Source organism: Schistocerca gregaria, chromosome 6, assembly GCF_023897955.1.
Source record: "Schistocerca gregaria isolate iqSchGreg1 chromosome 6, iqSchGreg1.2, whole genome shotgun sequence".
In the NCBI taxonomy this organism is placed as follows: Eukaryota; Metazoa; Arthropoda; class Insecta; order Orthoptera; family Acrididae; genus Schistocerca; species Schistocerca gregaria.
In genome coordinates, this window is record NC_064925.1 from 341,884,311 (window position 1) to 341,911,676 (window position 27,366).

General features: G+C 37.8%; 1 pseudogene across 1 annotated transcript in view; it reads right to left on the reverse strand.

The window, feature by feature from the left end:
• Nucleotides 1–652: 652 nt before the first annotated feature.
• The window catches only part of LOC126278258 (anoctamin-1-like), a 246,147-nt pseudogene continuing 219,433 nt past the window's right edge, over nt 653–27,366 (reverse strand). Inside the window, exons 9-16 of the transcript XR_007550680.1 lie at nt 17,242–17,347; nt 16,886–17,124; nt 15,052–15,149; nt 4,694–4,845; nt 4,396–4,601; nt 4,141–4,313; nt 3,962–4,067; nt 653–3,200 (exon numbers count right to left, since the gene is read on the reverse strand). The product of XR_007550680.1 is annotated as an anoctamin-1-like (transcript). The remainder of the gene's footprint in view (nt 3,201–3,961; nt 4,068–4,140; nt 4,314–4,395; nt 4,602–4,693; nt 4,846–15,051; nt 15,150–16,885; nt 17,125–17,241; nt 17,348–27,366) is intronic.

Here is a 27,366-nt window from a genome sequence, read left to right on the forward strand (position 1 = left end):
CATCTTGGTTCCAGCATATCAAACAATAAGTACATATTTTGCTGACAACAAATATATGACACTGAAATACTCTAAAAATATAGATCACTAGCAGAGAAACGACTGAATATAGTCTTATCCGACTTCTGAATAGAAAGTCAACGATTTTTTTCTTCAACTGAAGACACTAGATCATTGGGTCTAGTTCCAAATGTGATTACGTCTTCAGCAAAGTCATTATCAACTAATACAATTTAATTCATACTTTGTTTGGATCAGCTATCTTTGTATTCAATTGAATTTTGCTTATAATACACACATTGATGGATTTCTTAGACTGTGATGGACATCTGATTCAATTTAAAGGCCCTTATATTTTTCCCCCGTCCTCACAACAGAAGCCCTCTCATTCTGGGGTCTGAGTAACCTGCCTTTTCTCTTGGTCATCCCCAACATTTCCTTCTCTATGACCCAAGGAAGAAACTTTTGGTTCTAAAAGGTTGTGTAGTGTACACATTAATTAAATTTCCGCACCTGAAGATATTTACTGGCCAGAAAATACACCTCAATTTTAGGATTTGTACAACATTTGCAGTGTATGGTCACCTGGGAAATGATGGCTATATTTTCATGTAGACCAGAATAACATACAGCTGAAGCATTTGACTCCAAATTGTTAGGTAAATATTTTTATTACAAAAATCTAAATTTTGATTGAATTTACAGCACTTTTACTGATCTTTATTCAAAAGTCTTAACAGTTTAAATGTCACATTTTAAATTAGCATTTCTTAGCCATAAAAAAATGTTTTGACATTTGCAACTAAAAGGCACAAATGAAAAAGAGATTAATGCATTTGGCAAGATGGAGGCAGAGGAATTAAACAGAAGAAAAACAAGGAACAAATAAGGGAATCATAATTCTAGAGTAGCTAGAATTTAACATTTTTTAAATGCCAATATAGTAAAAAAGAAAATTATTCAAAAAAAAAAAAAAATTCAAACCTTTTCTAAGGTGACTATGCCACTAAGAAGTGGATATTACTATGTGTCGTAGTACACAGGCCTTAGCAGATCTCCAGAAACAAATTGTAATACGCAGTTATGGTGTAAATGGCTAAACAGATGAGCTGTCACTGGTTCTGTAAGTATTTTGTCCCTCCTTTTTTATAATGTACAGGAACATGGCAAAAAGAGCTCATCATTGATTACATAAATCACAGTAGGTAATAATAATAATGACCAGCACTCTAAAATTTCAAACTCCCTTAACTGACATGGTGGAAGTCAGGTTCCATTTATTACAGGTAAAGATAAATTTAGCAGTACCTGTAAGATTTTTGTAAGAGATTACTGAAATATAGACAATTATTGCAGGAAATCAAAATGAACCCCAATGCGACCAGAAAAACTCTCTCCTTTATAATGTTTGGCATCCATGTGCAGCTTTGCAGTTATTCCACTTAACATTTTTTCCCCCAGTTATCTCAAAACTGCATCTATTAGTAGTTCATGCAAATTTTTGCTCCCTAATGATACACATGGGTACCCATTTCATAGTGCTTACCACATCTTAATACACTCCTGTGGAGTTCATAGCATATATTGATTCAATTATTCATAACCCTACACATTCCCTGGAAGAACATAAATATAGGTGACATGCAGAACAACCAGTCTACAAACACTTTTGGTAAATTTCTGATTAGTTGTCATACAGGCAAAAAGATTACCAGTTACAGAAAATATTGTATTACTGTATTTTAATAAGTGGAACATAATTTTCAATAAAAAGTTTATAAAAGTGTCTTTATGTATAACTTTCTGTACAATAACATTTTCACTGAAATATATACGCACTATGATGCCTATGACAAGACTATTTTCCTTTAATTAAATGCATATCAAACTAACATTAATTTCAGGTACCAGAGAAAGCTTAAAGTGCAGGCACAAAGCATACATCACATAAAATGACAAAATATTTTGGCAGTAGGATCTGCTTCTTTTCATAAATCACATTATAAATGCAACTTTGGAATCACTTTCATTGAACTGAAACTTTTACACTACATTATTTTTGTTATAAATAATATAAATTGTGATGTATTTATATTAATAATTAAAGGAGTGGAAAAAAAATTACAAAATGTCCAAAAACATCTGTAACATTTAAATATACAAATATAAAAGCTAGACTATCCCTTCATCATCATCTACTGAGTAGAATATAAAAATCACATTACAAACAACACATTATAAAATTGTTCATCCATTATTCAACAATAAAAATTTAAGTACCAACATTCATTATCACAACACACATTTACAATGTACAATATGGAAAGTTTTAACTTCACAATGCCTCAACTACTTATGAAAATTGACAGAATTCAATTCCATCATAAACATAAACTAAAAATGACTCTTTACTGACCAACTAACAACTTGAAAAGCAATACCAAATTGCTTTTTCATGTAAAAACCTAGCTGCTACATTTTTCATAAACTTTCACTATTTCAGTAGCAAAATATATTTCAGATCTGTTCCTCTTCTTGCAATGAAGATATGAAATTCTGAAATATGTTAATAAATATAAATATATTGGCAATAATAGATATGTGACCACAAATATTTTACTGTCTGTATCTTTAGAATACAACTTTATACAAAATAGCCTTGAGGATATAGATCTTTGTTGAAAACTTTCACATTCTACAACATTAGAAGCAGTTTTATACATTTACATAACATTATTAGTAATCTGAAGTAAATATGAAATTGAATGTGATTATTACTTCCTCAGAGTAAAACATAGAAAAAGGAACTTATACAAAATTCACATTGCTGGCTTCTCTTGACATAAGCCACTTATCTTTTTAATAAATTAACTGCTTAAAGCCTGTAAAGTTATAACAGCAGTTTTTTGATGCACTTTACCTTATTAAGAAAATAATAAATAACTTGCAACTCAAACAACAAGATTGTTCCATTGGCCTTCACGATGTCTAACTCCATTTTCACCAGATCCTCCTTTTCTCTCAGCTTCCAAGAATTCCCCGGAGCTGACTTGACTCAAGCGAGCACGAGCTCTCATTGCCTCCTGTTTAATGATGATTTCATTTGTCAAATATGCTTCACGTCTTATTTCATCCCGTAGTTTCCGTGACATGTCAGGTATACACCACTCCACTGCAGCCATCACAACTCCCACAACATTCTGAAAGTGAAAGTCTCAGTGAGGATTTTTTAAGACATTCATTTCATGAGGTACACATAATCTGTAGTTACTCTTAGAATTAAATAAAAATACTCCCCAGGAGGTACATAACACAGATTTAATGGTTATGTCTGGTGAGCGAACAAACTCAAACTACTTTATAAGCTGCAACATTTTCTTAAATTTTGCATTTACATAATCCTTGGAATTTCATGCATTTTGGCACTGACTAAAGCTTTTATTATATGCTAATTTGTCCACAAAAATATGTAGCAGCAATTTCATTCTGCAAAAATAATAATTTTTCATTGAACATAGACTATCAGTGTCACAATCAATAACATTCTCCTACATGTGTGACCTCATTATGAAGTAAATAAAACTAACAATGTTTTGACTACTCTTGCATGCAGCTCTCATGAGGTAACAAAATTCGACAAACACCAAGCTGCACAAGAGTGTGAATTGAAATGTATGGTACCTTATGTAATGGTTAAATCTATTAGCAGCATTACTTCAGTCACATTACATGGCTAAATGACAAAATACAAAAGGCTTCTCACTTTCGTATTGCTAACTTCCCTGCATCTGTGTACAAGAATCCACTTAAAATGTGATACATATGCAGAAGATCACACACTTGATGAATTACATGTCTCTTACAAATACAAGTGGCAGTTATTACCACAAAATAATATACAATAATTTTTAGTAAGCACTTCAGCAAATCCAAAGCTTGATATTTAAAAATTATAAATTACCTGAAAAACAACTATAAATGCCAGTCTTGCTGCCAGAACATGCCAGTAAATGGGTGGCCGCTTATATGGATGAGGGTCCCAAGGAGGATTGCGATATTCTAAGTACCTAGAAAGAGTTACACACATAAGAAATCACATACAACTCTACAGCACAGTGTAAAATATTTTAGCAAACTTACCTGCACATTGTGACATTTTCTGGATGGCGGGGTGCATAGTGTGATGGAAAATCTGATGTATTGAAATATGCTAGTGAATGATTCAGGAAACCCTCATCTGTATGGTTTGGGTTGACCACTGACATATACACAAGACGTGGAATGAAATTTGAGGAAAATGCAATAATAAATGCCTGAAAAAAGAAGGTGACAATGAATGTTGTGTCATGATACCATTTTTTCCCAATAACTTACACTTTTGGATAAACTACTTACATTCGTCACAACAGCTAGTCTTCCAATTATATCAAGTATGCGAAACCATACTCCTATATCTTTAACTCTGTGAGGCACAGGACGCCTATAAAATTTGAGGAACTTCTTTGCATCCAGTCTCATTTCAAGCACATTATTGAGCAGCGCAAAGAATGGAGCCAGTGGAAAGGCCGCAACAAAAATTGTAACAAATCCATACTGTAAAACTAGGAAAATTCAAATTACATTAACCTTGAGCTTTTAATTAATAAAATAAAAAACAAACATAGCTTACAATGTTCTTTAAATATGTATTTACCCATTTCCAGATATTCTGGAAAAAGTCCTCTTGGACCCCAGTCCAAAAGCCTATAATCTTGGGCCCAGCGAGTGCTGCTCACAGCTTTTGCATCATCTTCTTTTCCAAGTCCAGTTAGCAGTTTGAAAGTATTGTACCATTTCTGTAGCAGCCTACACAAAAAATTATAAGTTACATGATCAGGACGGGAGAATTTTTAAATCAAAGTAACAGACTAAATTAACGAGTCTGTAGTTGGCAAACCAATGTACATACCACATTTCTCATTAATCTATTATTCAGGTTGCACTTTTCAATCCACTGATTATAACATTATAGTTAGTTTCACTGGAAACAATGTTAATGAATAGCATCTGATAATTGAAATTGTTACTACAGCATGCAATTGTAAAAGTAGTATAAGCTAATCAGCAGATTTGAGAGTACTGACACCACTCATTAGAAAGCCAGCATTTCATTATTTTGAGTAATGTCTTTCAGTGACCCGAAAACTAATGAACTTAATATCTATCTGTAGTTTAAGTGTGAACACACAAAACTACTTTTCCCATTTAAGCCAGTATGGCTTTATATTTCAGAATTTGAGTTTATAATTTTGCGGACCTAAATTTTTCTGAACCAGATACCATCCTTCATTATTCAATTAAGCCTTCAAATTAAAGAACTGACTAAATTATTATACTTTCCAATATAGCAACTTTACTCAAACAGGTAATCAACCACAGAGGCATACATTGTGCTAATTAAACAGTACTGAGAATGTTCATAATTTGCCAGTTAACTATCTTTTAGCTAAACCAAATAATTACTGAAACTAACAGGTCATGTACATTATTTAAGTCTCACCCTGAAGTTTTACAGGCTATAATATAATACTCAAGATTATGAAATAACATTATCACAATCTATAAGTACCGCCCCCCTCCCAAAAATCTTCAGTACGCAACTGACACGCAACATATTAAGATCTATGCATAACAAGTCCACGTATCAGAGCCGAGAGCATGTGAGTACCGTATTTACCCAAATCTAAGCCGCACTATTTTTCCGGTTTTTGTAATCCAATAAACCGCCTGGGGCTTAGAATCTGAAAAATGTTGGTAGGTGCCGCCACAAGTAACTTCTGCTGACGAATATATGTAGCGCTACACAGGCATGCTTTGTAGGCACAAAGATAAATACTGGCACCAAAACTCTCTACGTCAGTAAAAAAAGGGGGGGGGGGGGTGGAAGACGAGCTTTTTTTTCTCTGCCCCGAGTTTCGACCACTGCATTTTCATACATTATCCAACGAAGTAAATACCAATTCCATATTGTTCATCTTCGAATGTAGCAGAATTTCAATGTACTACGAAAATCCGACTGGCTAGACTGTTTGGGATGTTTGTCAATAAGGCCAACTCTACGTTTTGAATTTTTTCCTACCTGTGAGAAGAGATGGTTGCTAATAGGAACCTGATGAAATGTGAATCACATACAGTATTCTCTTCACCATAAGAATAATACAAATATGAACATTTTGCCATGTATTCTTTCGTGCTTGCTGCTATCTCATTTAAATCCTGTCTGTCTAATAAACTACGAAACTAGAGTGAGACAACAGCAAACACGGAAGAATATACGTATCGTGTCATGTTTATATTCGTATTATTCTTATGGCTAATAGTGATACAGTCAGAAATGAAGCATGGCCACTCACTAGATTTTTAAATCTAAGATGACTAATTTCTGTGCAGAATTTGATGTACTAAAGAAGTGGCCTCAAAGATTTTCAAACTGAGAAAAATTTTCGCCTAACTCTCGTTCAGAACATGTTCTATCATACGCAGTCTATTATTTGGTTCTTGTTGATCATTACCAAAGAAAGCAGCACTGTAAGTAACAACAAACAGCAGTCTCTTGCCATTGTTTCGCTAATGAGACGATTCCTCCCTCTCTCTCTCTCTCTCTCTCTCTCTCTCTCTCTCTCAACTGTAAGCGGCGATAGCACGCACAAAAGCAAGCCATGCCGCCAGCGGCAACAGGCCGTAAACACGCACTATCAGAATGCGGCAAACAATGCATGACACAGTACAGTAATGCATTTTCAACTTAGAGTGACGTAAACACCTATAACAAAGGAAACGGCACTTATCAGATCAAAGCAAAATAAGCAATCAATTCATACCAGACGAAGCACGTGAAAAGGGAAAATACGGACGGAGCACCTGACGCATAGCAATGGCTACCTGATAAAGCTTAACTGCTAAGCTTACGACTCGCACCAAACTACTGTAGCTGTATCGTCATTCATTCGACCTAAATTGTCTCTCATATTACAATGGACTAACTTTGTTTCGATTTGGAGGTGCGGCCTAAAACTACTCTCTCCCTTGAATTTCGAGTCTCAAATTTCAGGTGTGGCTTAGATTCGGGAATTTTTTTTTTTCCCTTTATTTCGACTCATTTTTCAGGTGCGGCTTAGATTCGAGTAAATACAGTAACATCCCCATGAAACCTCACAGCTAACATCTGACAAGATAAGATACGTGTACAATGTTCCTACATCACTCTTACACTCAATGTCTTGATAGTCTGCGCACTGCTATCATCAAACTACCATCTTGATGAAAGTGCAGTTACAATTATGATCACATTGATCACATTAACAGTTTCGGGGGTAATTACAGTAATGAAAATAAGTGACTCCCTGGGTACAGTTATGTTTATAACTAACTGCATGTAGTTAGTGTTTCACGAACTTTTGTATTGTCAATGACAGGACATGTTAAGGCAACAGATAACGAAGTGTTGTATTAATTGTAATAAACTGAGATTTGAAATATGATTTCATTAACTGTCACTAAATAGTGAACTTCTGCTAGTGGACTATTACGACCGCATGTTGCAAGGGAATTCAGTGAACTGTAATGTTACATACATGTGTACCAGGGGGCCTCACAAGCTGGGGCTGTGTGGGAGAGGGGGCATGGTGTGTGTGTGTGTGTGTGTGTGTGTGTGTGTGTGTGTGTGTGTGTGTGTGTGTGTGTTGGGGGGGGGGGTGTTGCCCCTAGTGAGAATGAATTTACTTAATGAATATGAAAAAGCACCTGCAACCATAGTGTACCGATTTTTAAGACTTAAAATTATCACTTAAAGTCCTGAAAATGACATAAAAATTACATATTATTATATAAATATTATATAATAATATATAATACAGGGGTTGGACACCTTTCCATGGGACACTGTCTCATCGTAGACACCTTCAGTGCTGGGAGGGAGGCTTTGCATGCTTTCATGAGGTCGAGAGACGAACAAGTAGTAGCGTAGCTACTGGCACGGTCACCCAACTCGACTGAGGAGCCAGACAAGTGTGTCCCACACCATAGAGTACGGGGACTCTATAGGCTAGGTCATCAACCCCTTTAAGGGAGCTAACCCCAAAATGAAAGCCCGGTCTTCCAGGATGGGGGTTGAGCAGTGTTTTACAAAATCTATCATTGCAAATAATTCAACGAGGAATGCCGGACTGCCACGAAGAAGACAAACTGTGCTAGGAAACAGGAGTATGGATTTACCAGTGCTTAAATTCGGAACATTGAAATTGCCTACACTGTTGCAAACAGGAGCAATGAACAGTGTCGCAGAGGAGGTGCTAAGACATGGAATGGGAGTTGTTGCACTGCTGGAAATCAGGTGGAAGGTAAGAGCAGAGGAGATATTTATAAGCAGAAATTCTCCCTGTACTATTCAGAAAACGACAAAAGACAAGGGGAGTATGGAGTTGGGTTTATAGTCTCCAAGGATATGGGTAGACCTGTTATTGGTTTCACACCACATAATGAAAGAATACATACTCTGTGTATGAAAGGAAAATTTCACGATGTGACCTTTGTGAATGTATATGCAGCAAAAGAAGAACCAGATGAAGATGCTGTGGACAACATCTGTGATCAACTACAGAATGTTTAGGATGGAATACCCAGATATAATTCCAAAATAATTCTTGGTGTCTATGCAAAATTGGGAAAGGAAGAAGCATTCAGAAGTGTGTTTGGTAAGGAAAGTCTGCATGAGGAGACCAATAATAATGGTAAGAAGGTTTCCCAGTTTGCTTCTGAAAACAAGTTGAAAGCTGTAAGTACCTGTTTTCCAAGGAAAAATATCTACAAAGAGACATGGAAAATGCCAGGAACAAATGAAACAAACCAAACAGACCACATATTGACATCAAACAGGTAAGCATGTGATATGGAAAATGTGCGCACTTACCGAGGTGCTAATTCTGATTCTGACCAGTACCTAGTAGGAGCCAAAATGAGACAGGAACTTGCCCTGGCTGCCAAAGAAGTTGTGCCACAGTAAAGAGTTGGAATATAGAACAACTGAAAAATAGGTCTACCGTTCAGGAGCACCAGAACAGATTGAGACAGGAATTACAAATGAAAGATGGTGGAGATGATATAGACAAAGAATGGAATTCTATTAATGATGCCATTAGGACAACAGCAGATGAAATACTGTGGGAAACAAGGAGACTCAGGAATGAATACTAGTTATGATGATGAATGGTGACAGGCAGTGGAACAGAAAAAGGAAGCATGGCTGAAAAGCTTGCAGCGGAATACTAGATCAAATCGGGCATTACAGGCAGCAAGGGCATGCAGTAGGAAGAAAGGGGAAGCCATGAAGAGAAAGATACAGGAGATGGAAGAGCACTACCAAAGGAATGAAAGCAGAAAATTCTACAAGAATATAGATTGAAGATAACTATTAAGGACAAAGAGGGAAATTTGCTAACAGATAAACAAGATGTTCTGGATAGATGGAGAGAATACTTCAAGGGAATTTTGGAGGGCAGTTCTACCAGGAATGAGCACCCACTCTGTAATACCACAGATCCAGACCAACATTAGAAGAAGTGCGGAAGGTGGATTATTGTCTAAAAAATTACAAAGCACCAAGAACTGATGAAATAGCTGCGGAACTGCTAAAAATGGGAGAACTGACCTTTGTAAGTGGATCCACAAACTTATTAAGTTGCTGTGGAATCAGGAAAAACTCCCAAAAGAATGGATCTCAGGTGTAATCAAATTACTGAGCAATTACCCTGCTGAATGTAACTTATAGGATCTTACCTACAATAGGTTAGCACCATACACAGAAGTGGTTCTGGGGAAGTACCTGTGTGGATTTCGGCCTAATAGGTCAAGAACAGATTATATATCTGTGCTGAGGCAAATACAAGAAAAGGCATATGAGTGTATCATTGAGCTTCATAACCTCTATGTAGACTTCAAGCAGGCCTTTGATAGCCTTGATAGAGCACAAATGCTAAATGATTTGCTGCTGCTTGGTATACCATCGAAATATGTCTCACTTATTCAAGCAACATTGGCTGGTTCCAAGGCTGCTGTGCAAGTAGATGGAGAACTAAGCAATTTGGTTTAGCATTAGTGAAGAAGTCAGACAAGGGTACATACACTCTACAATGCTTTTTGATCTGACTCGAAGCAGCCATGTGGAAGCTTCAGATATCTGGTTACAAAGGCACAAAATTGATTCAGACATGCGCATATTCTGATGATGTAGCAATTTATAGTAGAAGAAGGGTATCACTAGAGAGGACAATACGCAAGCTGAAAGAAGCCACAGGAGCTAGAGGCATTTCTCTGAATGAAACAAAGATGAAGTACATACAATTCACCAGGAAGGAAAATAGTAACTTGGATAGATTAGCAGCAGACGGTTTCAATTTTGAACATGCACAAAACCTTCACTATTTGGGCTCTAATATTAACAGCACAAATTCTGTGTCAACTGAAATAAAACTGGGCATCCTAAGTGGTAATGCTTCCACACAGTTAAGAAATTGTTGGCCTCTAGATTATTAAATACGCAGATGAAGCTGCAACTATATAAGATCATGATCAGGCCAGTTGTAATCAACAGATGTTAAACATGGATGCTAACAAGTGTTGATGAGCAGAAGCTCAGGATATCTGAACATATATTGCTGCACAAGGTCTAAGGGGCAATTCAGGATATTAATGGTTTCTGGAGATCTAGGACGAATACTGAGCTTGACCACCTCATGGGAGCTGACATTGTAAGAACTATAAAAAGTAGAATAATAGCCTGGCTTGCACATGTCTTCAGGATGGATACTGGAAGAATAACTAAAAGATTTTTGAGTGGAGGCCAACTGTAAAAAGACAGAGGAAGGCCAGAAAAATGGTGGATAGAAAAATGGTGGATAGATATAAAATCTCTCAGAGTCTGAGGATGGTGGAGAACCATGCTGGAGAGAGCAGAATGGAGGAAACTTGTTGATGAAGTTAAAACTCACACAGGGTTGTAATGCTGCGAGAAGAAGAAGATGGGTCGGACAAAAATATTGAAACACTATGAGAAATGCAAGCTTGAATTTCAATTCAGATGCTAGCTAAGCCTGCAGCCTCACAAATGGCGTCTGTGCAATATCCTCAATAAGATGCAAGTGTCAACTATGATTGGAACACTATACTGTATAATTGTGAGTGCATTATATTGGAGCTAAGTGAATTCAGATGTGGGCAAATTGTTGGTGCAGTTATGGTGGTTGCCTCCATAATGAAGGTACCCAAAGTTTTTGGTGTTTCGAGAGGCACCATATCAAAGATTTGTATCGCAAAGAGAGAATGTGGAAAATCATCATCTGCTAAGTCACAATGTGTCAAATGGTTGTGATAGACTGTCACTGAAGAGATCACAGATGTAAAATAAGAGAATGACAGCTGCAAAAGTCTCTGCAGAATGAAATGTTGCACTCAAACTCTCTCGGAACCAAACAACACAAAGGGAGCTACATAAGAAGGGAATTGCAATGTGAGTTAGAATTCCCAATCCAATCACTGTAACTGGAAAATTTGGTGCTGAAACCATAAGACATGAACTATGGCACTAACTAAGAAATTCATTTGGTCAGACGAGTCTCGTTGTACACCGTTTCCATTTTCTGGTCAAGTTTACATGCCAAGAGTGAAACGTGCAAGGGATTTGATAATGATTTAGCAGCCATATTGTGAGATTCCATGGCCCCTGGGTTACTCTGCAAGACTGCAGCATTGCCAAGGAATTATTTGACCAATTTGGTAGACCAGGTCCATCCATTGGTAGAATGTTTGTTCCCCAAAGGGGATGCTGTGTTCGAAGATGACAGAGCTCCTATATTCAGAGCTTGCATGGTCAAGGACTAGTTTTGCTATCATGGTGCTGTGTTGTTGCATCTCCTATGGCCACTCTAGTCACCAGATCACAATATTATTGACCCTTTCTGGTATACTTTGGAAAGGAGGTTGTGCGATTGCTGTCCACCTCTATAATTCTTAACTGAACTTGCCACTATTTTGAATGAAAAAGTTACAAGATTCTCTTGAAAACAATACAAAGTGTGTATTTATTGATAGCGAGAGGAGTGGAATCTTTTTTGAATGCCAATACGTAGATTTGCTACAGCATATTATGCATGGTATCATTCTCTTTAAGAAATCTAGTTCCTCAAAGAGTTATGACAATTGCTGTGTGACCAGCTCAGAGCTATTGGCATGTACGGCAGTCAGCATGCAGAAATTCTCAGAAATGAGGGCTTGATAGATGTCATGCAACAAAGTTAGAAAATCTTTCAAGGCCAGCTGAAACAACTGGAGCATCAAAATGTCTGCGTGTGGTGAAAACAATACCCCCTAGAAATTACACAATAGATTTCTGTCCAAATATTCATAGTAAAACAAAGAGTGGGGAGGGGCAAATGGGGTATTCAAATTGACCAACTTGAGGTCTACGTTTGCAGAAAAAGACAAATACCAATTGATATTTAAATACATTACATTCCATACTTTCTGAATAATACTTGAAAATAAGAAAAGCCAAAATTTTTGTGAAATGGTGTCTAAAAGTAAGAAACAACATGGGGTAGAGGAGTATTTGACATGCCACTGAATGATGCTCAAAATCACATGCAGCGAATGAGTTGCCAATTGAGAATTTTAAGTCTACTTTTTACTTAGACTCTTATAATTTTAAAGAGTACAAGAGAGTATTTTATGGTAGATCGTGCAGACCATGTAGTCTGCTCTTGTGTGGCCTTGACATCTCTCTTATCATGTATACCCAATGGTGCAAAAAAAGTTCCAACAGTTTTTCAGTATCAAACATTTTTCAATAGAGAATCCTTAAATATTTTGGAAGAGACTGTGTGTGGCCAAGAAGTATTGTCTCTCTTATAAGTGATGTCAACACCATTGTTTTGTTTACTCATTCTCCCGATAAAAAAGTGAATATAAAAAAATATAATTAAGCTAGAACCATAAATTAGTGAGGAGTTCCCTTTGTACACAGGAAGAGTTGATTTACGTTCATAAGTGGGTGGAAATTGCCCTGATTACTGTCAAACAATTGGCAGCTGCTGCGAATCAGTGTGTTGGAAGAGCTGCTGAGAGTCATGTGCCTGTGATACCTGTAACAGTGGTACCTTAAGTACTATATTCTCCCGTGGATCCTGTCTCCTCTGCAGAAAGTATTGGATCTGTCATTACCCATCCACCTGACTGTGAGTGACATGTCAATGGTATGTTTAGGCATCCTGTATAGGATGGACAGGGGCGAGGGAGCACTCAGGGTGTAGTGCTGATCCCCCAGTCAACAAGTTTGAGGTGCTATCTTCCATTGAAACAGAAACTGAGCCAGTGGGACTCACTTCACCTCTTTTGGGGAAACTTGTTTTGTCCAGTCTCAGGAGGTGGCAAACAATGGGGTAGGGGTCTATTAGTTGTTGGCAGTTCAAATGTATGGCAATTGATGGCACTCCTTAGGGAAATGGCAGCAAAGGACTAATATTGTAAGTTAAATATTGAACTTTAAATTCTCATCTGCTGTGCATTCTTTCGAACATCATTCAAAGGCATGTGAAATATTTCTCTAAGCTACTTGACTACTTCTTTAGGAAAATCCTTTTACAACACACTTGAATGTTTTCTTTTTCAATTTTTTTTATCCTTCAGTTTCAACAATTAACCTAAAAAATTAGCACACTAATACTGACATTTCACAAATTAACATTACGCTGGTACAATATCGACAATTTGGTTTCAGGACTCATACCTGATACAAGTTTTTATCAATGTCAATAGGCAGATGAACCATCAATTTATTTTCAGCATGTATGAATACATTCTTGAGCAACACTGCTGTGTTTTTCCTAGAGGAAAGGGAAAATGTGAAATCTGGGCTTTTAGAAATTGGTTTCACTACAATTATGCTGTTACCTTGTTTATGTTTATAATTTTGACCAGTTATTAAATTGTGCTGTAGAAACTAATAGGAGAATATTAAGAGCACAAACAATGTCTTCATAATTTATAAATCAAACTTATAGAGGAAAGGTTTTGCCCCTACTGTTATGAAAACCTGTGAGTGCCCCTGATGAAAGAATAGACTATGTGAAAAGCTACCACTGAGTGGTTTTTATGACATCGAGAAGTAAGGGTGTGTTGCTTGGATGTATAACGATTCTGTTTTGGATGAAGGTTAGCTGGGCAGTTTTTGATAAATTTAGCAGTAGAATAACACAAACAACTTGCAATTGATAGAAACTGATCATCTATCCAATGAAAATATTTTATTTGAAAGAATGTAGAATCCTGAACAATTTAAAACAAGTGTTTTATGTTGATCATTGAACCTCACCAACGAAAGCTATTTCAGATTATGAGGCTTCAATTGTGCACATGCCATCGATGAATTTCAATCTATAACCCAGAAACTAAAGTTACTAGATCAAGAGTAAGTAGTGGAGTGAAACCATCTCCGACAATTTATTTGGGGTTTTATAATATTCTTTAAAAATAATCAGAAGCAAAATAAGACATTTATTGGACTTTAATTTCTAAGACAGCTTCATTTGCAGCTGATTGCAATATGGTACACTAAGTGGGGGGAAATAGTTTAAGGATATTGTCACAAATCAAAATGTGTGTGTTATAACATCCCTCAGTTTCTCCTGTATTAGCTGTGACTGCTGCCAGTTCATGCATAGGCTTCCAACTAGTGGGAATATACTTTTCTTTGTGTTACCATTAGAAATATTAGCTTGCTTTCACCTATTCACCACAGTAAATTAGTTTGAATACCCAATTACAGTGTAAGTTTGTAATTCTAAAACATAATCAAATGATTAATTGTAGATACAAAATAATATATTAACGTAAATATGATGTCAGATGTCAATATCATTTATGGCTTGAAAATGAAGTAATTAACTGGGAGTAAGTTTACCGTTAATACTATTTGATGAACAAATCCTATTTATGATAGTCTGCTGTCAGTATGATACTCACGGTATGACCATTTCCAGTATGCTATTCATTGCTTGCTTTCCAACCATTATAATAGCTAGCTGTATACACAATTCCATAAGACAACCACCTGGACTGCACTGCAAATAAGATATGTTTAAACTAAAAAACAATCAAAATTACAACAAATCGTAATTTGAAATGCATAAAAAAGATTGAATACAATATGTCATTCCAGTTTCACATTCTGTAGATTTGTTTTATTTTGTGTGGATGATATAAGGTTGTAATCTCAATTTCTCCCCACTAAACTCCTTATCATGCAAACATTGCTGGTGATGATGGACTGTGAGATCTGGGAGAGGTGGTACCTTTCACTGATGAGGTATATGTCCTTAAACACTGATTCTTAATAATTCCAGGGGCAAATGATGCACAATACACACTTACAGTGTGTGTCAGCCTTGCCTTGCCCAGGTTATTATGAAGCATGGAGAGCCATGGCCTGTTTGAGCTAGTTGTGCCAAACAAAACACCATAGATCTACAGCAAGAAACCATGATGACATATTCCCAGTCACAAGGTGACAATAATTATTCATAGGAGATGAATGGCTGCAGGGTAATCAACCATAAACAATGCCTTGAACATACCTGGCAACATCTAATTGTAAATGGCCTTACTACAGTGGCATGGGAGTATGCACCAGTCAGAAATTTAGTCCTTGACTGCTCACAGGTCTCAGGTGGTGGAAACTAAAAAGTTCCCCCCCCCCTCCCCCCCTTTTATAGCCTCCACAAACTATCCCACTTTCCTCCCTGAGAAAGTTCCATAAGCTATGGTATATTTTTGTACTTTGGTGCATGTCTTTCAGTAGTACACACAATTCCACCTCCTGAAGATAAATTATGGTCAATGATTCTGTCTCCTCATATCAATAATTTGCGTACAATGTACAGACAAGGAGGGAGAACAGATGTAAATGCAATGAACCAGGAGGTAACTCCTTCAAACTTAGGGATGAGCAACAACATGTAGCATAATGTGGGGCACTTGATGTTCTGAGATTAAGGGAAATCAAGCACTGCAAAAGAACAGTCGTTAAGCAAAAACAATACAATGCCAGTACTGCCACAGAAGCAGCAGCTGATGAACATTACTGAAGTTCTAAGATGGCACACTGCAATGCTCCAAGGATATGTGGGCAGCAAATGTAGAAGGTAACAAAGGAAGAAAAAACAAGAGAGTGGTGAAGCACGAGGGTGGATGGGAAAGGGATGATCTGTGCAATACCTTTCTATCTTAGGAGAATGCGACTATTAAATTAATGGCTTTGTTCCCAGAATGAGATTTTCACTCTGCAGAAGAGTGTGAACTATCTGAAACTTCCTGGCAGATTAAAACTGTGTGCCGGACCAAGATTTGAACTTGGGACCTTTGCCTTTCGTGGGCAAGTGCTCTACCTCCTTTCTTCCAGGAGAGCTAGTTCTGCAAGGTTCACAGGAGAGCTTCTGTGAAGTTTGGAAAGTAGGAGACGAGGTATTGGCAGAAGCAAAGTTGTGAGGACAGGGTGTGAGTCGTGCTTGGGTAGCTCAATTGGTAGAGCACTTGCCCGCGAAAGGCAAAGGTCCCGATTTTGAGTCTCAGTCCGGCACACAGTTTTAATCTGTTAGGAAGTTCTTTAATGGCTTTGTGTTTGTGGTAACCAAATTTGTGTAGGAAATAGCACAAAAGCAACAGTATTTATCAGACATATGACCACCTGAGCTGTAAAGATCATATGAGCAGGTTAAAGTATAAATAATCACACTGAAAAGGCATCAACATTAATACACAGCAAGTCAAATAAAATAGGAATTTGAGCATAAAAACATACCTCCTCTTGTCTATAACCAAGAATTCTGTTGTATTTTGAGGGATAACCCACAAATTTTCCTTTGAGAAATGCTATGTAGAAAATAGATGTGTAGTAGTTAACAAACTGAAATAGATAGATCTTCAATGTAAACTACTACTGGTCTCCCAGGGAACAATCAAAGCGTAGACAGTTTGAGACATAGGTCGAATTGAGAAAAGTCCGCATGGTTCCTGTTGTATTCAATCCCGAAGCAATTTCTGTGTTTCATTAACACGCAAAACGTTCACAGATTCCATGAAGCCTCCAGATGTGCTTCGGAAACTACTACTGGTCTCCCAGGATTCGATCAAAGCATAGACAGTTTGAGACATTACTCCCATAGAGAAAAGTCCGCATGGTGCCGGTAGTATTCAATCAACACGCGATCTAGTGTATACGATAAAGTACAACTCCAAAAACCGCACCAACGGCCAAAGCAATCTGTAACATAATAATGTCAGTTAAGGCTGGTTAAAAATTTTTGCATTCGTTTTAACCAAAATAGTGCCAAACACTATGTTGCTTATGCAGATGAATGGTTTACTGAGTCACAATACATTTGTTTTGGAGTGTATGGATGATTTCTATCAAACTTTTGAATGTGTAAGTTGATTCACATAAAACTATTCTGTTTTCCAATGACATAACACTTTTAGTAAAAGCAGCAAAAAAAAAAAAAAAAAATGAAGATATAAAGCATGTAGCAAACTAAGTCAGTTCAATGAATGGTCAACAATAAATCACCTCATAATGAGCATTTTTGTAATCATGGGAGATTTTATCACTACGCATACAAGTGAACCATAAATGTGTTAGTAAGTTCTGATTGGGAAGAACAAATTCAAGCAGTGATTAAAAGGTGGGAAATTATTAGAATTTTGTAAACAACACAAGGTGGTTATAACAAAACTGTTACGAAGCTCCAAAGAGAAGACACACTGCTTTGAAGACCCCTGGCTATACTGGCAGTAATATGACTAATTATGTAACAGTAAAGCAGAGGTACAGGTATCAAATGAAATCTATGCCTTTATTAAAATTGCTTGTTAGCTGACACTTCATCTATTGGAGCTGGTTTCCTCTAATAAGAGTGCACTGTCACCCTGATCTGTTGGCAACTGCCACAACAAATGGTCAGTCACATCTGATTCCTTATCTGGCTTTCTTTTGTAATGTGTTTGGATCCCAAATCCTGCATCTGCCTCTTATTTTCCCTTTCGTAAGACACACACACACACACACACACACACACACACACACACACACACACACACAATATGGTGACTTCAACATGGTTTATACACAGCATTAGCTTATCAGCACTGGATCCTTTCACACAAGAAATGATTGGCGAACATTTCAAAGGCAACAAATAATCATTGCAACTTGGTGCTGTAGAGGAGTAAATATCAACTGCAATGTGAAGTAATGATGTAGCATAGTGGTTACAATGCAGCTCTAACCTGCAGTATATAATTTTCAAATATTTATCAAAATGACTGATTTTTTTATTCAATTAATTGGCTTAAATGTAATTTTTTTCTTAATAATCCTCATCATGTCATTTTCATCGTTATCTTGACTTTTCTATTTTCCTCTTTTTTTTCTTCCTTTCTTCTCATTTGGAGTCTGTTGCGGCATCTATACCTTATAACTGAGTGCCAACCAGGCCTGTTCATCAGTTGGTATCACATCAGCTCGTGTAACCAGCGTGAGGACAGTTTCAGCTAACTAATGAAAGTGAGAAATTAGAAAACTATTTCTGCCTTGAGTTTGGCCCACTGAGGTCAGCTTTAATTGCATGAACAAAGTGAGCATGATTAATACTTCTGCTATAAACCATTGACTGCTGATTTCTTAGATACATGGCATATCACTAGGCTGTGCTTAGGTTAGGAAATGGATGTAATTGAAAGCTATAAAATGTGTTGTCTGCTGCCATTCAATCAGTGGTCACTTAAAATCAGCTGTGGACAGAAGATCTCATATTCCCATCATAAGTGATGACAGCCACTTCCAATATTACTCAGCATTACATGCAACAGCACTTCAGCACTTGTGTAGTAACCTGCCACGTTTGCATGATACCTCTAACCGAGCAGCACCCGATGTGACAATTCTATAGCAGCAAGTGACAGATGCCAACTACCAAGAATTTTAATTGGACTGTACTCACAGTTACACTGGTGCTAATACGGATAAGGCCCATACACTTTTTGCAGCAAACTGCAATACCAGATTTAAGAAGCATCAGCTGAAATAACAAAAAAATTGGGCAATATACGAACTGTAGAAGGTAGATGCTGTGCAGGAATTCCAGCACGTAACATTGGAATCAGAAAGGAAAGAAAGCAGTTGGGATGTTACGAATTAAATATAACAAGTGCAGCCACAGATAGATTAGGAATAAGGAAATTAGAACACAGTAAGAGCTAGACAACCCCAGAAATATCAGAACTCATTGACAAAAGAAACAGACTAAAAGAAACAATCTCTCTCACAGTTGATTCATCCACCTACAACAAACCAGCCTCCCCTGAGTCTCTCTCTCTCTCTCTCTCTCTCTCTCTCTCTCTCTCTCTCTCCTTCCCCCCCCCCCCCCCCCCCCTGCCCACCTACCACTAAGCCCAACCACTCAGCAATACCCAATTGTGGCCAGTTATTGTCTCCTCACTGAGATAATCTCTGCTCTCACAGATCAACACCTTTAGTGTACCACCCACAACTTACCCTCTTATCTAAAAGATATCAACCCTTTCCTCCATGATTCTCCACAGTTTCTGTTTCTTACCCCATGGTGCCCTGCTCATCACATTGATGCCACCTTCCTTTACACTAACATCCCTAATGCCCATGGTCTTGCAGCTACTGAACATTACCTTTCTCAAAACCCGGCAGTTTCCAGATCTAAAACCTCCTTTCTGGCCAACACGAACAACTATATCCTCACCCGCAATTACTTTTCCTTTGAAGGCATCACCTACAAACAAATCTGGGATACAGCTATCAACAAACCACCTTCCTCAATGCTGACCTCCACTCCATCCATTGACTACATCAGTACCTTGGTCCATATCAGACCTAACAACCACCAGAAATACCTTCACTTTGACTGCTACCATGCATTCCATGCCAAGAAGACCCTCACTTACAGTCTCAGCAGCTGTGCCTGCCACAGCTGTAGTGATGAACAGTCCCTCTTGAAATATACCAAGGGTCTAACTGAAGCCTTCAGCCTCCACAGATCATAATTACCTTCCCAACCTTGTATATAACAGGTCTCCCATGCCTTATCGCTCCAGTCACCCAAAGTCCCACCATCTGGCCACAGAGGAGGATCCCCCGCGATGACTCAATGTCATCCAGGACTGAAGAAAGTGAACCACATTCTCTGTGACAGTTTCGACTAGCTCTTGTCATGCCCTTGAACGAGGAATGTCCTACTCGTTATCCTTCCACACCCCTCCCACAGTGGTATTCTGCCACTCACAAAACCTACACAATATCCTCGTCCATCCCTGCACAGCTCCTGCTTCCAACCACTTGCCTGATGGTCCACTTCCCTGTAATAGATCTAGATGCATGACCTGTCCCATACATCCTCCCACCACCACCACCTATTCCAGTCTGGCCACAAGCATCACCTATCCCATCAAAGGCAGGGCTATCTGTGAAACAAGTCAAGCGATGTACAAGGTAAGCTGCAACCACCCTGCTGCATTCTATATGGATATGACAAACAACAAGCTGTCTGTGTGTATGAATGGCCACCGACAAACTGTGACCATGAAACAACTGGACCACCCAGTTGCTGAGCACACTGCCCAACACAATGTTCTTCATTTTAATGACTGCTTCACAGCCAGTGTCATATAGATCCTTCCTATCAATACCAACTTTTCTGAAGTTTGCAACTAGGAACTCTCCTTGCAATATGTCCTACATTCCTATAACCCTGCTGACTTCAACATTCCTTAGTCATTGTGATTCACCCACCTATTGTCTTCCCTGTTCCGACTCCATCACTACACAGCCTTCTAGTCCACCAGTGCACCCACAGTATTTTTACTTCTCAACTTTACAACTGCCCTCCCCCTCCACCTCCCACCATCTAACCTGCCAACAGCATCCTAGCTGCCTTAATGTCTCTCCTCCACCTTGACCCTGTGTATGCTCCCACAAGCAGCACTTTACTGTCCCCCACCCCTACCCTGTTATCCCTCCCCCTTCCCGCCCCAGCCTCCTCCTGAACCCCACCACCAACATTGCTTCTCCAATCATGCACAGCTGCTTGCGGTTTGTCCTTGGCAGCCGGACACAGTGGTTTGGCTGAAAGCATACTTGTTTAACAGTCTTTTTCTTGTGCCTATCTGCCACCCACAATCTTCTTTCCATACTACTGTCATCTTCTGTGTTTTGTTTGTTTTATTAAAAGTTTATTATTCTTGGTACACGAATGTTCACCTTCCATGTGCTATTTACATTCAGATTACTCAAATAAGACAATGTACTATGTTTGGTCATTTAATGCTTAGCCATGATGGACATTGGTAATCCTGAGGTGATTTTGCCCAATGTGAACAGCCTACAAAGACCAGAAGAAGCAGTGCTCTCGAGAGTGAATAACATATTTTTTAATAAAAATACAAGACTCAGTGCCTGCTGTAGGATAGTTGGTACTGCGACTTGCCTTGAGACTGTCTCCATTCTGGCCTCACAATCCAGTGCTCTGGTTTGAGCAGGTAGAAGCAAGCTTCCATTACATGGGTATAACTACTACACTAGTTCAAACAAATTTGCTCTGGTGATGAGTCAGTTCTACTACCATTATGCAGCTGAAGTCTAAGACATAATTACGGCTCCTCTTGCACAAGGTTCTTATCACAAATTCACGACAGAACTGATTTGGACAGTTTCTGTCTCGAAAGAAGAGTGCAGGCCTCAAGTTCTAATGCAGGAAGATATAAGAGACTGAAAACTGTTACAATATCTGAGACACTTATGTACCAAGATCAATGTGAAAATCATACATGAGACACTTTACACATGCTGTGGAGTACCCACCTTCTGGTGCAGACTAATGCCATCATAGCATCTCAGACAGAAATGCCATTATATGCCATCACAGATCTGGATGACAATTCCAGATTCAATAATGCCACATCTGTCAATGTAGTAGTGATGCCGTGCAACAGTGTGTCGGCGGTTATGTGCAAAGATTATGACTGCCCAACAGCTGAACAGATAAATGAACTGCTGTTTTGTCACAACTTGTGGACACTGGCTCAGATTTGTGCATTTATCCATGGAATTTAACCTAAAATAGTCAGCTGCTAGATTCATTCTATCTTTCTGCACAAACAGCTAATTTATACCAACTTGTGGTACACAATATATTGAGCTGGACTTGGGACTGCGACATATTTTTGCCTGGAATTTCATGGTTACCAACATCACAGATCTCATAATCGGAGCTGACTTCCTGGTGCATTATCGTCTACTACAGGAGGTATGAATGCACTAGCTGTTAGCAAGTGGCAGAAAGCTTTGGTGACAGCTGATTTGACACAGAACATTGAAATGAAAAGTCAGATCAGCTGTCACCAGAGCTTTCAGCCACTCGCTAACAGCTAGTACATTCATAATCAACACCATCTCTCTCTCTCTCTCTCTCTCTCTCTCTCTCTCTCTCTCTCTCTCTCTCTCTCTCTCTCCCCCCCTCCCTCCCTCCCTCCCCCACCCCATCCCCCAAACACACATGATATAAACATCATGAATTACATAATGCATTTGCAATATTTATGTTGTTAAAAGCACAGTGGCCAAAGGAATAGTTATATCGAGTAGCAAAAGAACAATAGTACACCACAGAAAAGAAACATGGTGAACAGTGTTAAAAAGGTCTGAACTCAAAACTTAGCTTATATGTCGGTAATAAAGCGGTAGTGCAACCTCCAGAACAGATGAGAGGAAATGCAGACCACAGCAAATCGTAAGTAATTACTTTTTTACATATTAAATCATTACATGAGCTGTTTGATAATCTAAAAATAACAAAACTGTATCATTATAGATCCCACTGATAATGCCTTAGAACAAGGAAAAAGTGAAATGCATCTGGGAAAAATAAAATAAGTGGCAGCAGGAAAAGGCAGTTTTATTTACAAAATAAGTATAGCTCTAACACCATTTGGCAGAAGTTATCAAACAGTTTAGAACAACATGGCTTGATATTAAATACTGCCAAGCATGTTTCTGGTAAACCACAGATTATCTGAAGGCAGGACAAGTCACTGCGTGCCAAACTTCATGCGTGTAGTGTGTGTGGCTGCAGGCTAGGACTGTCACTTGGCTTTGCTCAGTCCTTATCAGAGGTACCCAGAACAGCGTGACATTTCATTTAGCACCGCAGTGTGGCATTTTTCAGTTCGGCAGAACTGTGGCGACTTGCTGTTTACCCTTCGCTATTTGTTTGTGGAATGTTCGTTCACAAGTCCAGTGGCTGTTTGCACAAAAAGAGGCAGTCTACTACTGTTACAATCCTTTAAAATGAATGGGAACAACATAAGAGGGATGAGAATTCTCAGTTGACATAAGTGACGGGTACTTCTTATTTATTATAAAATGACATTACAGTGCCATGCAGAGAGAATTAAACTATGTAGATGACAATGAAAGAGCAAAAAATTACAATGATCGACAGATGGGATTCATTGTTCTGTACATCAAAAAACAATTGTGCTAAATTTGCAGACATAGAGCACGTGAAGATATTGGTGGTACAAATAGTAATGTTCCTGAAGTTGCACCCATTATTCCATTGTCAGATGCAAAAATTTTCAATGTAAATGAATAAAGGGTATGGAGACTTCATACATTACTGCAATGTACGTTGGTGAAGTCTAGGGTCATGACTGAAATGATTTTTCGATTTAACGGGAGGCTATCTTTGGCCCGAAAAAAACATGTTCTTTGAGAATTTTTTTCTCGGTATGTGTTATTGATATCAATGTCAAATTTGGTCAAGATGTTTATTGATATTTCATCTACAACAGGATTTTTTTTGACTGGAAATGTCAGAGAGGAAAGGTAGAAGTGCTGTCGGAACGAAACAAACTTTCGATGTAGACCTCAACGCGCGGTATGTCTCAGGTCAGCCGCGTCATCTGAAATCAAAATTGAGTTGACATTAGCGAAGTATACAAAATTCTTTAGGAGTTGTACCTCGCTTAAGTTATTTGGACCATAGTAAACAAAATGGCGGCCATTTGAAAAAAATAATATGGTTTTTTCCATCGATTTTTCAACTTCGTCGGCCAAGTAAAAATATTTATAGTTGATGGATTGGAATAAAAGTGGTACAACTTCTAGACAATTTAATTAGCTTTATTGGAAACAAGCAATCATGCCAATCAGTTCAGTAGATTTGAAGTTACCATACCTTGTGTTGAAAAGCGTCATTTAGAGAAAAACGCGTTTGAAGTTTTGACTACATAAAAATGCAATATTATGCAACGTAAGTTCAATCTGCTATTCTGGGTCCCTAAACTAGTCCTTCCTCTTCCTTATAGGGGGAATTCTGCTCAATCTGGGCCATCCTGCACTGCTCCAGAGTCGCTCAGATGGCCATGTTAGCACCAAAATTGTGCTCACATTCCTTTGCTTTCAAAATTCTTGGGTGCTGTTGTAATGGAACTGGTCAATGGCTCAGTATTCCTTTTTGCAACATTTGTACACTCAGATGTACTACTCGATACTGGATGTCCTTCAAAGACCAGTTGTTTGGTTATGAGTATTATTTTACTCATGTACAAATACAAGAATGTGTAATGATAAGTTATTTTGATATAAGAATCAAGTCACTGAAAGTTTTGTTGAACATATTTTGCTTTAATACTGGGAAAAAAATTCTAAAATTACGGAAAATTATTATTATTATTATTATTATTATTATTACTATTATTTCTTCCTTTCTCAGACGTTATGTCTGGTTAAAAATGGAAAGTGACTTCCTTTTAACTGTGTGGTATATGTTACATTGCATTTAGGAACTTTCGGGTAATTGAACATGTATCAAGAATTACAGATTTCTGTAGTTGTATATACAAGTTTGGATGTAGCTGTATTGCCTTGATGTACTGGTGGATATTGTGTGGTATGACTTCTGTAGTTGATAGTATGATTGGTATAATGTCAACTTTATCCTGATGCCACATGTCCTTGACTTCCTCAGCCAATTGGATGTATTTTTCAATTTTTTTCTCCTGTTTTCTTCTGTATATTTGTTGTATTGGGTATGAATATTTCGATTAGTTGTGTTAATTTATTCTTTTTATTGGTGAGTATGATGTCAGGTTTGTTATGTGTTGTTTTTATCTGTTACAATGGTTCTGTTCCAGTATAATTTGTGTTCATCATTCTCCAGTACATTTTGTGGTGCATACTTTTATGTGGCAACGTGTTGTTTTATTAGTTTATGTTGTATGGCAAGTTGTTGATGTATTATTTTTGCTACATTGTCATGTCTTCTGGGGTAATCTGTATTTGCTAGTACTGTACATCCGCTTGTGATGTGATCTATTTCTGTTTGTTGTTTGCAAAGTCTGAATTTATCTGTTGTAGTATTGGGATCTTTAATAATATGCTTGCTGTAAAATCTGGTGTTAATTGTTTTATCCTGTATTGCAATCATGAATCCTTCCATCTCACTGTATATATTGCCTTTTTTTAGCCATGTGTTGGGTGTGTCTTGATCGATGTGTGACTGTGTTAGACGATACGGGTGCTTGCCATGTAGTGTTTCCTTTTTCCATTTTACTTTCTTCGTATTTGTTGATGTTATGTGATCTAAAGGGTTGTAGAAGTGGTTATGAAATTGCAGTGGTGTAGCCGATGTATTTATACGAGTGATTGCTTTGTGTATTTTGCTAGTTTCTGTTCGTTCTAGAAAGAATTTTCTTAAATTGTCTACCTGTCCATAATGTAGGTTTTTTATGTCGATAAATCCCCTTCCTCCTTACTTCCTGCTTAATGTGAATCTTTCTGTTGCTGAATATATGTGATGTATTCTATATTTGTGGCATTTTGATCGTGTAAGTGTATTGAGTGCTTCTAGGTCTGTGTTACTCCATTTCACTACTCCAAATGAGTAGGTCAATATTGGTATAGCATAAGTATTTATAGCTTTTGTCTTGTTTCTTGCTGTTAAGTCTGTTTTCAGTATTTTTGTTAGTCTTTGTGTATATTTTTCTTTTAGTTCTTCTTTAATATTTGTATTATCTATTGCTATTTTTTGTCTGTATCCTAGATATTGACAGGCATCTGTTTTTCCATCGCTTCTATGCAGTCGCTGTGGTTATCCAATATGTAATCTTCTTGTTTAGTGTTTTTTCCCTTGACTATGCTATTTTTCTTACATTTGTCTATACTAAGAGCCATATTTATATCATTGCTGAATACTTCTGTTATCTTTAGTAATTAGTTAAGTTGTTGATTTGTTGCTGCCAGTAGTTTTAGATCATCCATGTATAGCAATTGGGCGATTTTGTGTGGGTATGTTCCAGTAATATTACATCCATAATTTGTATTATTTAGCATGTTGGATAGTGGGTTCAGAGCAAGGCAGAACCAGAAAGGACTTAATGAGTCTCCTTGGTATATTCCATGCTTAATCTTTATTGGCTGTGATGTAATATTATTTGAATTTGTTTGGATATTAAGTGTGGTTTTCTAATTTTTCATTACTATGTTTAGGAACTATATCAGTTTAGGATCTACTTTGTATATTTCCAATATCTGTAGCAACCATGAGTGGGGTACACTATCAAAAGCCTTTTGGTAATCAATGTATGTGTAGGTGATATGTCACCTCTGCATCTATCATCAGTTGCTCTTTACATTCTCGTGCTCCTTTGCAACAGCCGTTTTGTTCTTCATTTATAATTTTGTTCTGTGTTGTATGTGTCATTAATTTCTGTGTAATGACTGAAGTTAATATTTTGTAGATTGTTGGTAGGCACGTTATGGGGCGATATTTAGCTGGGCTTGCTGCGTCTGCTTGATCTTTAGGTTTCAGATAAGTTATTCCTTGTGTAAGTGTATCAGGGACTGTGTATGGGTCTGCAACGTAGTTGTTAAATAATTTATTAAAAACAAAGATTCCAAGACTTACCAAGCGGGAAAGCGCCGGAAGATAGGCACAATAAATAAAACACACAAACACAGACACAGAATTTTGAGCTTTCGCAACCGGCGGCTGCTTCGTCAGGAAAGAGAGAAGGAAAAGGAAAGATGAAAGGATGTGGGTTTTAAGGTAGAGGGTAAGGAGTCATTCCAATCCTGGGAGCGGAAAAGACTTACCTTAGGGGGAAAAAAGGATAGGTATATACTCGTGAACGCATGCACGCACGCACGCACGCACGCACGCACGCACGCACGCACACATCCATCCATCCGTCCAT